At 37.7% G+C, this 14441-nt stretch overlaps 2 long non-coding RNA genes across 2 annotated transcripts in view; one reads left to right on the top strand and one right to left on the bottom strand.

The window, feature by feature from the left end:
* Positions 1-831: 831 nt before the first annotated feature.
* On the bottom strand, positions 832-2022 carry LOC118566438. Its single transcript, XR_004933011.1, has 4 exons — positions 1942-2022; positions 1143-1212; positions 996-1026; positions 832-884 (listed from the first exon to the last, which is right to left on the bottom strand). It is a non-coding gene; the product is annotated as an uncharacterized LOC118566438 (long non-coding RNA).
* A 4003-nt stretch (positions 2023-6025) lies between these two features.
* LOC105936196 overlaps positions 6026-14441 on the top strand; it is a 67630-nt gene continuing 59214 nt past the window's right edge. The window contains exon 1 of the long non-coding RNA XR_001166847.3: positions 6026-6618. This is a non-coding gene — a long non-coding RNA (uncharacterized LOC105936196). The remainder of the gene's footprint in view (positions 6619-14441) is intronic.

The raw sequence follows: 14441 nt of genomic DNA, 5'->3' as shown, positions 1-14441 counted from the left end.
GCATGCTAATAATTTGATCGTTCTGGTAAAAGCTTAACAACTTTGCTATGACCAAAAAATGTGTCTTCTGACATGTTTTTTTTTTAAGAAATGAGAAACAAGTCACAGATTTGGTTATGGTTAAATAGCTTGTTGCTAACTGAAATATAATGCATCTATGCAATAATTATCCAATGGGAGGCTCATAGCCACTTGCCTTGTTAAATCCAGGTGTTGACTTTTGTTTTGGACAGACTGTGTACATCATATTAACCATTCACAGTATGCACCTTATACAGAAGGGCCTGACTTTTCTAAGAAGATTTATTTTTTCATATATTTATGAGTTTGTGTGTTTTTTTTTGTCGTCGTTTTTTTTTTTGTCTAGAACTGTGCACAAATTCTTTAAAAACAAGCTCAGGATCGTTTTGAGCCTAAAAGAGAAGCAAACACACATTATGATATCTACATGTACCAAATTCCTTCTTCAGCGTGTCCCACTTGGTTTTAATATTTTGTAAAAATATTCCATTTCCATGTTTTCAAAGTTAAATTTAAAGTTGGCTTTTTTATGGGTCCTATTAAGACTAAAAAGTCCAAAACCTGCACCCATGAGTGAATATTGTTATGAGTTGACACCAAGCTTTATGCTGATTTAATAGGCGACGGTGATGCAAGATATGGAAGTCATCCTGTAACTGGCGGGTTGCCAGTTTGATCCCCTGCTCCAACCGTCTCAGTTGTTGTGTCCTTGGGCAAGACACTTCACTCACATTGCCAGCTGGCGGTGGTCAAAAGGGTCCGGTGGCGCCGATGTATGGCAACCTCGCCTCTGTCAGTCTGCTCCAGGGCAGCTGTGGCTACTAACATAGCTCACCACCGTCAGGTTGTGAATGGGTGAACGACTGACAAGTACAAGCCATTTTAACATTTTAATGGATACAATTACAGTAAAACAAGCAAAGTACATTTTGAAAAATGTGTTCATAAAAAAAAAAAACATGTTTTATGGTTACCTTTCCAGTAAACTTCCATTCCTCTTGTCCACTGTTGGATAAAATGCACAAATGTGTGTTTGCTCTCACAAATTTTCTCTTTAGCTCTCACAAATTTTCTCTTTACATCTTTGTATTATTAGGCATCAGGGTAGAAGAATTTTTTACCTGTGGCCATTCTGATTTATTTCAACCTCCAGCCCATCAGTGCATGTGGCCGCATGTCCTGCGTCTGGTTCTGAAAAAGGAATTTTCTGTTTATAGGAATTTCTTTCTTTCCAGTATCTCCTTTTGCCCACAGCCAGATCAACGTGGAGGATTGAACATAAATGAAGCAATCCATTGGCTATGTTGTTCTAACCGGTACTGTTTTTTATAAAATTTGATTGTTACACTGTGTTATAAATCAAAACATGTAAATAAAAAATATACTTTCATATTGCGTAATTATTGAGCTCTAATTGTATAAGATTTTTGTAATTGGTTTATTTTGAACTGGATTCCAAAATTATTACATATAACTAACTGGAACTGTTTCTTGATCTTGTTTCATAAAGTCAGCTAAAATAACTCGTATTTTAGAGTTAAATAATTAAATTAATAAGTCACACACTAATGACAAATATCAAATCTATTCATAAAGAGGATTTAAAAAAAGAAAGTTTACCAAAAGCTTTAGAGCTTTACAGTCAAAATAAAACAAATAAATAACACAAAGACCCAATTAAAACAAAGAAAAACAGCAATCTACTAAATTAAAACTTAAAATAAACACACATGCAGAAACAAACAAAAAAGATCAAAATCGCAGCAAAGTTACACTATCTGCCTAAATATTAGTCTCCAGTGAAATCACATGCAAACAGAGGAGTCTCTAGCAATCATTTAAATGTCAGTAGTCTGAGCAATGTGTTCATAAATCGGTAAATTTATCATTTTGAAGCAGCTACTGCGAAGTGGTACTCACTTTGTTATTTCGGGCTAGATCTTGAAACACCAAAGAAAAAAAACTGGTCGGTTGATTATAGTGCTCACACAGGTTTCTGAGTGTGAGGAGATTCAACTTCAGAAAGTTGTCAGGTAATACAACCAGATTCCTGTCAACAGAACAGCTGCAGGGAGCAAGTGTTTTAGGCACAAAGAGGCCATGTTAGAATTTAGCATGTCCAAACTAAGTGACTTCCATTTTAAAATTAATAAAACACAGAAAGTTCAACTTCTTCTAAGAATTGACTTTACAGTTACAGTCCAATAGTGGTTCCAGGAACTTTTTGAAGCAAAGTTTCTTTGGCAGGTAGACCAGGATGTCATCCGCAAAACAATGGAAGGGGCAGAGTGTACAAAAACAAATAGCACATTTCAGCTGGTTTAGAGCAGAGACTTTAATACCAATCAGCATTTTAAGTCACAGCAGCAAAGAGAGAGGTCTAAAAGCCATAAAATCTGTGAATTTTCTGACTCACAGGTTGATGAATGTTATTTAAAGCTTTTAAAATTTATATTTCAGTGCTCTGCTATGCTTTAAAACCTGATTGTAATTTTTAATTACTAATAATGGAAAACATATGTGAGTGTACTGAAATGTTTTTGGTTGACATGGATTCAAAAGTGGTTGGAAGGACGTTCTATCATAATTTACATGGTTTGCTTTCAAAGGTTCGCTCTTTACTAGACCTGACTCTGGGAGAACCTGGAAGGAATCCAGCCTGATCAGTGTCATAGCACAAGAGGATTAGCTCTTTATCCTGGGTGCTTACGGAGGAAAAAAGTAAACAGGACATTTCTTATAATGCAAAATAGGCTAAGGAGTTATTTTTGACCGATTCTTACATTAGTAATCCTTACCCACTTAACTCCTTTTAACATGCTTCCAAAATGTTGGTCAACAAAACACATGGAGGTCTACAAACTGGCTGAACATGAAATTGCATCTGCTGTCCACATGGGAATGCAGCCTCAGGTTTACTAGATGATTTTTCCAAATGAATTCCCCATTACACTAAAAAAATAGTTTTAGAACACTCTAACTGTTGTTTCACATATCTCCTTTCTTTCCATCTCATACTAAAAGACGGTGTAAGTCCTTTTAGGGCCGGAATTAATGCATCCTTCGGTGCCTTCTGGTCTCATAGACCCTTGTTGTCTATCCTGTCGCTGAAGCTTGGCCACTTAGAGCCACATAAGGAAACATTTGTTCCCACTCTGTTTGAATGGAGCCTTGTGTTGGAGGTAGTCAAAGAGATACAAGGGAATAGGACATCCAAACAGTCCAACACAAGAGCTCAGCTCTGAAGCCCCTCTCTGTCTGAGGCGGGCTAGTAATGAATGTGCTCCAGTCTTAATCACTCTCAGAGCTCATGCTGGAGATATGAGTGACTTGATTGTCCTCTGTGTTTTGTATGTCTGAATCCAAGGCGGCCCTAGAGGCTGTGGGTTCTAAATATTTGATTAGACTACAGAAGATTTCAATGTGTTGTAAATTTGACACCCCTCTGTGGGAAAGACAAAATTAATGTTATTGCTGCTTAAAACCATCCAAGAGCTCCCTACGCTCTTTGTGCCTAGTTTTCCTCTGGATTTTCACATGCATTCCTCCCATCTGTCGGAGCAGATGGGTGGAAACCTCAGAATGGTTTTTTACTCTCTGGAGATGATTAGCCCTGTCACACCAATCTGGAAAACATTTGAGTGCTGATTACTACAAAACTGGGCACACACACATTTTCAGGCTCTTGCGTCCATGCTTTGGTATGATTACAGACAAATGCATCATGTGAAAAACAATGATCATCCATTTTCATTCAATCTGGCTGTTTTGTGAAGCTGAGCATAAAGTAAATGGAGCTTCTGGCTATGTTATTTGCATTCACTGCATAGTTTTGGTTTAAAGACTGCTACCAGTTAATTACCCTCATAAGATATCAGCCCCTGCTAATCCTTTATTCAGTCTTAATTCATCAATAACGAACATAGTGAGAATTTGTGTGAGAGAAGCGAGGTCAACACAGTGAACCAGACAAAAATGCATAACCCTCTTTTTCTTTTCCTTTTTTTTTTCTCCAACGTAAAAGAAAACCCTTCACACAGCAGCGGTGGCTCAGGAATGCGAGACAGGAATGCTGCTGAGTTACTATAAAGGGGGTTTGATCACTGCAAACAATGTCTTTGTGTTTTCATCTCCAGCTCTAGTCACGCAATGCCATGTGCGCAAACCTCAGCAACTTTTCAACCCTGCACACAAGCAAGCCATCAAGTACCTGCAATTGACAGAATTGCGTGCAATTCAGGTACTCCTGGACTCCGCTGGAGCTCGTCCAATGGAGCTCGGGAAAAGCTGGAGTGGAGCTTCACCCGCTGCTGCGCAGATAGAAAGTATTAGCATGTGAAATTGCATGTATTGTAACCTTAGTTAAGGTAAATGGAAGTGACTTGCAGCAGCGTCATGCCTCTTGAACCTTTTCACACTTTCTCACATTAAAACTGCAAACTTCCCTGTTTTTTTTCTCTGGAGTTTGCATGATAAGGACCAACACAGTGCTAAGTGAAAGGAACACGTTAAATGATTGTTAAAAATACATTACAAAAAAAAAAAAAAGAAACTCAAAATTGGAACCAAATATCTTTAAAAGTCACCTACTTGGTACATTAAGTCTACTTCTGTGTCATTTCAGATGAGTACAAATACAGCATAGGTTTAAAGCTGGATTCATTTATAAAAAAAAATATTTCAAGCTTTGAACATCTCACCTTTATTACAACAAGTATAAGACGACTACAAACCCACCAAGACATGACCATCTGCCTATACTAAGAGGCAGGAAAAGGAGAAGCAGCCAAGGGGCCTATGGTGACTCTGGAGGAGCTGCAGAGATCCACATGGAGAAGAACCAATACTACACATCACCCTGGAAGCTCCATCCCTATGGGAAAACATGGTTGTAGCAGCATCATGCTTTGGAGAAGCATCTTTAAATACATACCATATCCTCAGATTTCAATATGTAAAACAACTTTGGGACAGATTATATATTTTTTCATTCCATTTTATAATTATTGCATTGGTTTTTATTTGTCTATCATATAAAAATATAAAAGTGAATAAACATAACTGGTTATAAAAGGAAAAAAGCGTAATAATTATACAGTTTATGGTTACTTTTGGTGAATTTAGCATTTCATAATGAAAGTGCATGAGTTTATTTCATTAATACCCCCTGAAAAAGTAATAAATATACTCATTGTTTCAGGGACTTTATCTTTAGATTGTTAATGACAAATGCAAACAATTGCAAATACAAGTTGATATAAGTCAAAGCACATTTTAAGAGCAGGCATGCAGCTCTATTTCACTGGCCCAAGCTGTATCACAGGCAATCAGGTAACAATGTCTTGTCATTCTGTGCTCCACTCCTTAAAATCCAGTCGTCTTTTTTGTTTTCTCTCCATTTCAAGTTTAAAGGAAGCTATGATCCCAGATATACAAGCAAGCCTGGAGGTGGTTAAGACATGAAAGTGAGGTAACAGAGACAAAAGATTCATTCATGGGAAGGTGATTCATCTCGGCATCTCTGTATCTGTGCGCAGCGACAGATGATCATTATTACTCACACACACTGCTCACACGCAACCTGGAATCAGTCCAACAGATCACAAGCGATTACTGCCAGGTTATAATAGTTTTAATATCTGAACCAATGCACTTCTGTCAGAACACCAGCATATACTTTTATTTTAGTCTAAATACATATTTAACAGGAAATATTTTTTTTTCGAAATTAAATTTTTTATGTTTGAAGTAACACATCCTATCACATAACCTGTGTTTTCCAAAGAAGATATCTCTTTTCATAGAATTTAAACAGGACTTCCTTGATTGTGTCAACGTAACACAGTAACATGCGTTTGAAACAGATTTTTTTTTTTGTCTTGTAGTTTCCAGACGTTCTTAATTTGACGTTATTCCTTCCGCGTTAGACGCCGCACCGGTTGACTCCATTTACCACAATGCAATTCGCGGTCGCGTCAGTTGACAGAAGCGTGTGTCTCACTGCCCTGTTCAAACTATGGCTCATTGAGGCTGCGGCTCTTCACGGGGGAGCATCATAACCGCGGAGCAGCAGCGGAGAACATCCCTGCACCGAACCGTGAGGAGGATCCAGCATCTTCGAGTCCCGACCGGAGATAATCTCCTGGATCCATCTCGGTTAAGGATCCATGCCATGGATTAAGGGGTCAAACCAACCAAGTTACGTTTCAGCGCTGACACGTGTGGAAAAGTTATACTTTCTGCCTTCAGCTGGAGGATTAAAACTGATTTAAACCAAGGATCGTTTTTAATGGAATAGAGGAATTGTTCTCCCCCCCAGGATGAGTTGGATCTGTTGCTGTTTTGCTCCTGCTGTTGAACAAGTCGGCTCACGGACACTCGCTTCTCTCTGGAAACACGCACAGTCCAGAGTGGTCAATAAGAAGATGCGTAAGGCTACCCTACTTTTTTTGGATATTTGGAACTTATGCTCCCTATCGGATTTGGACGTGCCACAAGGAAAAATACGGATAGAAACATCCTGGAATATAACCGAAAGCTGTGCTTGGTGACTTTCCAGTGATTACTATGGTCAAAATGAGCCTCCTGAACAAGCAGGTAGGTGGAGGGAAAAGTCAACTTCTTGCTATTATAGCAGTAAAATGTTATACTTGAAAGTGTTGATTAGTTTTCTTTCTGAAGCTTATTTAGGGGATGATGGTTCAGCTTCTCAGTTGGATCTCTGTTTGGAATGATCTTTTATTCCCAGAGCGTTCTGTTTTGGTCAAAGGTTCCATGTTATCTCCCTAACACACCCCTATGGCCAATTTCTTCTCTAATTGCGCCTTAAAGTCAAATTGTAATATCTCTTAAGGGTTGTTTCTACTGAGTGAATATAATAAATCTTAACACGCGCATGTGCAGACACACACACACACACAAACTTATAGCAGCAAATCATACAACAAAATGCTCAGTTTGCCATACAAAGTGTTGTATTTGGGTAGAGTGTAAATGATGCAAGTCTAACAGAAAAACAAACCAAAACAAAAAAAAAAAAAAAAAAAAAAACTTGTGAATGAAGCAGATAAAATCCAAATATTAACTTTTGTGATCATTTTGGTCATTTGTTTGTCCTCCTATTACAAACAAACAACAATACCAGGGGCTTTGTGCTTAAGGCGCCACAGGTTACATGCACCAGAAATAGTCCTAACCGGTTGTGTGTAATCATTTGATGTGTTGTTTATTGGCAACCGCTGGCTTGCCAACACGTTTACCGCTAGCCTAGTATTAGCGCTGTCGCTAAACTGGCCAAAGTGGGATGCAAACTTAAACTCTTGCTTCAACACAGAAAGTCTCCCAAACACAAGCAGCATTATTGTTCTCAACAGTAAGCTGACATGTTTGTAGTTATTGGTAACAATATGATCACATCAGCTTTAATACAGACCTGCTCTACTGGACTCTGGACACGTTAAAATAACTAAAGGCTAGCTGACCTGATGTTTTTATTTTTATTTTTTAAATTTATTTTTACCTCAATCAAAATGATAATTTTGTTTAATATTATTCAATCTCCCATTTACCAACTAATATACTCGGCTGCATTCAAAGTAATTTAATTGGCTAATATTTAACACCCTCCAAAATAAATTTTTATAGTGTATGTCATTTAACATGCAAGCTTGTATATAGTGTAGCTATGCACCTGTTTGACGTCTCAGCAACCTGTTCCAGGTCGTTAGAGATCGCTTACAGCAAAAAAAAAAAAAAAAAAAAAAAAAAATGTATGTGTGCACAGTGTGGGTCCTTGAAAGCCTTCCTCTCTGCTACAGCGACTCCATTCAGGTGACAGTGACCTGGTTGTGTCTGGGTTGTCCTGTCCTGGGAAGTTCCTTTCGCTATCGCTGGCTCCCTCTACCTGACGATGCAGATGTGCCTTCATTTCTCGCACACACGTGATCTACAATAAAGAAAACCCCCCTAATTGTTTTTTTTTTTTTTTTGCCTTACTGTATGCATGCATGCATACAAACTGAAAGGAACTTATCAACCCCCCCACCCCCTTCCACCCCCTGTATTAAAAATCTTCTCCAAACAAGACCCCCTTTCTCCGCTGAAGAGGGACCCTCTGTCTAATGCCAAGTGACTCTCATGGCCAGCATTGACGGTGGGACACTCGCTGCACAAAAGGGGCTGAAGTGTCAAATAAACTCGGTCAGAGACCCCCCCCCCCAACACAACACACAAGTATTCCTTTATCTGGCACCCTGGGAGGCAGACAAAGACAGACTTTGTGTCAGTGAGCTTGACTAAACACAGGAGTTTTTTTTTTAGTTTTTTATTTTATTTTACTCTTCTTCTCACAACTCTGGTCTCCTCCTCCTCCTCCCCCTTTCGCCGTTTAAACAGCAGAGCGGGAGCGTGGCTCTGTTGACGTGACCCCCCCCCTGCCCGCTCGGCAGCTGTACACGTAGGGGTCATAAACCCGAATATGGACATCAGTTGTGGAAAATGATTACATTTGTAGACTTTTGTCATTGCTTGATTCCCCAGTTGGAAATTATAATGCAGGAATCCACTTTCTCTCTGGGCTCTGCGTGCGGTTCTGGCTGCTCTGTCATACGATCCGCTTGCGGTGAACCGCAGCCGAGAAATATACACGCCGGAGTTGGACGTAACAGCCCCGGTTTTATTTTGCTAACCAGTTTAGCGGAAATTTCTCATCACCTGCACTTCTTTGTGAATTGAGGCTAATCTGTTCTGTCGTATTTCAATAGAATGGACTTGATTTTCTGCGGTTTTGCCCGTTGTCTTGTGATACTCGGTTCCGGATCTGAACCGTTTCCCTTTACTGAAGAAAACAACACCTAACTGATGAAGGAATTCACCCTACCCCGAAATGTTTAGAGCCGCTTGGTTAGATATTTCAAATGGAAACTTTCCAGTAAACGTGGTCAGTTCAGAGTGGCCCCAGGGATGCACATGTGTGTATTAGCATGCCCCCCCCCCCCATCCCCTCTCTTTGGGCATGCTAATGCTCATGCTAATGCTCAGGCTCAGAAAGAGAAAACTACCCCCCCCCCCCCCCTTGCATAGTGCTTTAGGCAAACAGATAGAGTTGCTGTGGTCGAGTGTGTTAATGGTGTGTTTATGAGCTTAAGTTGAGTAGCGATTTATCATGTCTGGTTTCCTGACTTTGATCAAGCTCATTGGTGCAACTGCAGCACCGGAGCTTGAATTTAATTCATATATTTAAAAAAAAAAATCTTTATTAAGCAAGATGGCCTGATTTTTGCATAAAAACAAAAGAAGTATTATATCTTGGCACGCACAGGCAAAAAATTGAATTGCTGGACAAATATTTCCATCATTAGTGTCAGAGTGGAGGCTGTGAACCTCCATGTAAAATATCTCTTGTGTACCTTTGCCTATAGAGCGCCATTTGAGCTCAGCTCAAGTGTGTTTAGAATAGGCTCTAAAGTTTGTCTAAACAGGAGAACTGTCATTTATTAGTCGTGCAGGAACAATGGGGAGCTTGTCTCAGGGGTGGTGGTGGCGGAGGGGGGGGGGGGGGGGGACTTAGGTGGGGGGTCGGTGGAGCCAGGGGAGGGTGGCTTGAGATTGGGCAGCAGCCTCGGACCAAGAACAAGCCCCTGTCTGATGAAGAACTGCTGACCCTTCCTGAGTAAAATGGCACCTTTGTTTCGAGGTGTATGTGTTTGTGCCCGTTTTGTTTATGTGCGTCTGAAAGGGAGAAGTGGAGGGGTTTTGAAAAAGCTTGGAGCGAGTGTGTTTTTATTCTGTCTGTGCTCCATTTAGGATTTTTCCTTTCCTTCTTCCTTATGCGTGCTATGCTAAAGTGTAGAGAGAATATGCACTGTGTTCTAAAGCTCTGCTTTAACCTGTTTTTTTTTTTTTTTGCATCACATCCCTTAAAGGGGTGTCAAGATTCCTCTCATAAAGCTCTTTGTCACAGATGCCACACACAGCTTCAGCCTCCCCAGATGCTAGGACATCAGATCAGCCTTTAGACTAATTAGCTATTTTTCAGTTTTTCTCTGGCTCTTTGCCACAGTTGTGCCAGCTTGGCGTTTTGTTTCCCTTTCTACAGGCCCACAACAGTTTACCGCGCTGTAATGATACTCATTAGTGAGGGATGCTTTAATTTTTGAAGTAAACCCTGAATGAAGATGGGGACTTAGGGGAGGAGGGTGAATGCTGGTGAGTAACAGCTGCAGATTTAAGATTTCCTGCTGGGAAATTAGTTGAATAGGACACATTTTTGGATATTAGGAGTATACTAGTTGAAAAAAAAGCCTATAAGCATTGTGCGTCACAAAAAGTTGTTTTGAGGGCTTTATAAGGATAATGTACCTAAGTAACATTTAAATTTTTTTTAAGTATAAAGCTTCCCTTTTCACTTCTGTTATTTATGTTTTGGAACCTTGGATGGGTGCACAACAGCCTCATGCATCTTTCTTACATTGCTCTTGACCCCAACAAACATAAGTGTACAAACTGTAGAGCAAACAAGCAAATACCCACAGCCCAGCACACGGGCCTCTCTGTCTGCACAGATGGGCAAAGAGTGGTCCATTCACAGTCCAGTTTAGTCCCCACCCCGCCTCACTGTAAGGGCACTATGGATGCGCACATAGGAGAGATGCATTCAAGCAGTGAAAATGTCCTTATCTCACACGAAAGAGGGCGAAAGAGAGAGAGAAATAATACCAGGTGGAATTATCTAGATATTTGAAAAGCTTTAACTTCCAGATTTTTCTCACAGCATGGTTTCATATTTTATCTCTGTTTGGGAGGGAAATGTCCTTGTTTTGGGTCCATCCAACCTGAATGGCCTTTTTCTCTGCTGGGTATTGGACACAATGAAAACTGCACTGCATGTCAATGACCCATTCCTATCTAAGTAACCCATCCCTCATCTTGTCCACGCTGTTGGATTTCTTCTCAGTTTTAGTGCAGGATAAAATAAGCATCTATCTCTTATATAACAAAAGACCCGAACATTGGCTTTTTTTTTACCACTCTTTATGGAAAATTTAGATACAGGGATTATCTTGTATTTAGGTTTTATGACTATAAATAAGCTAAAACTCCTTTTCAGTTAATTCTGTGGGAATCAGATTTTCTTCTGAGATTATTTTGTCAATTTCTGGATTATAATAACACATATCTGAATTGAAAGATTTAATTAAAGTATTTTTCAGAGTACTTCCTTACACAATGGGAAAACAATTACTAATTCAAAGTAGACACATATTTCTTAGACTCTGCTGCCCTCTTGTGGAAACCATATGCAACAGTTTACAATACAGGGAAAATTCACTTCTCTGCAATTCTCATCTTGGCCACTTCAATGTCGAAGTCAGTAATTTAAAACTTGTAAAACAGTTTTTTTTTTTTTTTTTTTTTTTCACAATGGAAATGTGATTCTTAAAAAAATCTTGTTTTTTAATGTCATTAATCCTAGCAAAAACTATATTTTCATAAAAGATTAAAAAAAAAATTAACAAATACATTCAAGCAAATTAAGGTTTTAATTATATATTACATGTTCAGTAAATTAGAATTCAAAAGTTAAATTTAATAACTTAATTAGCTAAGTGAACTACATTATTTAGATTAATTACACTCAGACTGATGTTTTCTAGTCTATATTTCAAATAGTTATTCCTTTATTCATTTATATAGCCTTTTACTATAGCCAACCAGACAGCTAAAGCACATTGCAATGAATTAATAAAAAAATCTTTCAGAATCAGATAAAATAAAACAGATAAGCTTACAAATTTAAAAGAATAAACTGTTAGAATAAAATTAAATATAATGCCACTGTGCTACTGAGTATTAACATTAACTCAGTGAATTATGATACATTTTCACTTGCAGCAAATGAAAACACAATATATAAAAAGTAGATTATTACATCAGACCAATAAAACAAATCAATATAGAAATCTGGACTTAATGAAAAGTGTGCTTAATACCAGCTAAAAGGTTGTATTTTTGAAAGGTACTTTTAATCTGACAAACAAGCTTCGTCAGAATGCTTATATTGTATGTTTTTATTTTATTGAATGCATGTTCTAATTTATGTATTAACTGTGCCTTAAATCCATAGTTCAATATTTACATTACTATTTTTAATAACAACAAGCATGTTTTATATTTCTTAGGTATCTCCTCGCATTATTTTTCAAATGTCAAATGAAAGGGATTCATTTTATGTTTAAAAATGAACCTCCTTACGCTACAACATTTTACTGAAAGATGATTCATTGAATAACCTGAATCTTAATAACATTCCCTCAAAACTATGTACAAGAAAAGTTGAAAATTAATTGACAGTAAAGGTAATCTAAAAATACTCAGGTAATGTTCCAAAATTTAACCTTAAAAGTCAACCATTTGGTTCCTCTGCAAACATGACGCAAGTAACCGTATAAATAAAAGCTTTAAATTGACAAACAATCGGACTCCAAACTAAATAAGAAATGTACGAAACATAAACTAATTTGATGGACACATCTCTTGGAGAATCTCCAAAAGTTATCCTTTCATGCACTTGTTGCAGAACTATTTCTCTCCAAGTTGTATTTTCTTTAGATTACCACTAGAGGTCAGACTTTACTTAGTTTTCTAAGTATATTACTCTAAATGAAGCACAAGTGAGGAAAACCTTGTTTTATTTATGACATTGAGAGAGAACTGCAGAAATTGTTAAAGGACCAATTCCATTTAAACTGCTACTTTTTCTGACTTTGGTTTATATTTTGCAGCAGAGATCAATTATTGTATGTTACTTGACAATATGTTAGTCATTTATTGGTATAAAATGGAAATAATTTAACAAGTATGCTTCATTTGATCTTTTACTTGTGGCAGATTTAGCCATAGTCAGAAATAAAGTACAAAACTATTTTTTATTATCGTTGTACTACAAACAAACATGCTATTACAAATGTGAACAGATCTATAGAAAAAGGCTGATTCTAAAAAGGCTCTTTGGACTTTGCAATCTCCACTGGTTATAGCTCATGTGGACACATTTTGATTCTGTTAATGAAAGTTATTATTATTTAAGTCTAATAATTGATAGTATTTCCAGAGTCTAAAAGCCACCTGATTAAAAATAGTTCTCATAAAAAACTACTTTAAAGCTGTGTTTTAAAGATTGTTTATTATTACACCTAATTGCTAATTACGCTACTACTGCCGATATCAGATAATAAAATACTGGGTTTTGGATCCCTATTTAAAGGTCTTTTTAAAATAATGTAATTTTAAATTAGGTTTTTGTATCTATGTTTAGAGCTTAAAGTATATGAGAAGTTCATTAAGCCTGAAGGTTATTTAGCTATGTCCTGCTTGTTTGCTTGAAGACAAAATTCCAAGAAAACACAGATTTTATTAATCAAATGAGTTGCAAAATTACCTTTTTTTGTGACCTTGAAACTTTGATTTCATCAAAGATTCCTCCATATGCAGCAATTACAGCCTTGCACACCTTTGACATTCTAGCTGTCAGTTTGTTCAGGTAATCTGAGGAAACGTCAACCTGATGCCTCCTGAAGCTCCTCCCACCTTACGGTCAAGTTGCTCCCACAAAAGCTCAATAGGGCTAAGATCTGGTGACTGTGATGGCCACCCCATTATAGGCAGAATATGACATTGAACATGCATAGAAGCTATTTCTGGTTCATTTAATGGCATTTAAATTGAAGAAAATTGAACGTTTTATTAAATATGTAAGGACATTTATAACTTTTGAGCGGCAGTGTAGAATTATCATTAGATGTACACTGCCAGTCAAATGTTTGGACTCACCTTTGTCATTCGATGGCTTTTCCTTATCTTTATGACTTTCTACATTGCAGACACATAGTGACGACATCCAAACTATGACTCATAAGTATATAGAGTTAAATATCAAACGCAAAATTGTGAAAATACTTAAAAACTCTTTCTTTTTTTTGCATTTTCTAAATATCCCCGCTTTGTTTTGTTTACTCCCTTGGTCACTCTCTGCCTTCTCTCGATGAGCTTCATGAGGTTAGTCACCCGGAGTTGTTTTCCATCTGTCTGGAACGAGTTCCTAGAGGTAGTAATAAAAATAAAGACAAACCATTGAATAAGAAGGCGAGTCCAAACTTTTGACCGGCAGTGTAAATATTAGTGTTACTTTCATGATGCTTTAATTCATATTTGTTCATGCATTTAAATTTCTATCCCATTCGCATTGGGAAAAAAAAAAGGCTTGAATAACTGCTGACTTTTTTTAAAAAATCCATGTCTGACTTCAGATTAGATAGATAAAAGTTTACTTTCATTACATTTAGAAAGTGCCCGAGCTGAATACAGTGTGCACAATCAAAAGTGAGCATTTGCAACCACAAGATGGCAATGTGGTTACATGA

The sequence above is a fragment of the Fundulus heteroclitus genome, chromosome 16, assembly GCF_011125445.2.
Source record: "Fundulus heteroclitus isolate FHET01 chromosome 16, MU-UCD_Fhet_4.1, whole genome shotgun sequence".
Classification (NCBI taxonomy): Eukaryota; Metazoa; Chordata; class Actinopteri; order Cyprinodontiformes; family Fundulidae; genus Fundulus; species Fundulus heteroclitus.
The sequence above is the reverse complement of the archived record's forward strand: the minus strand, read 5'-3'. Positions and strand labels throughout refer to the sequence as shown.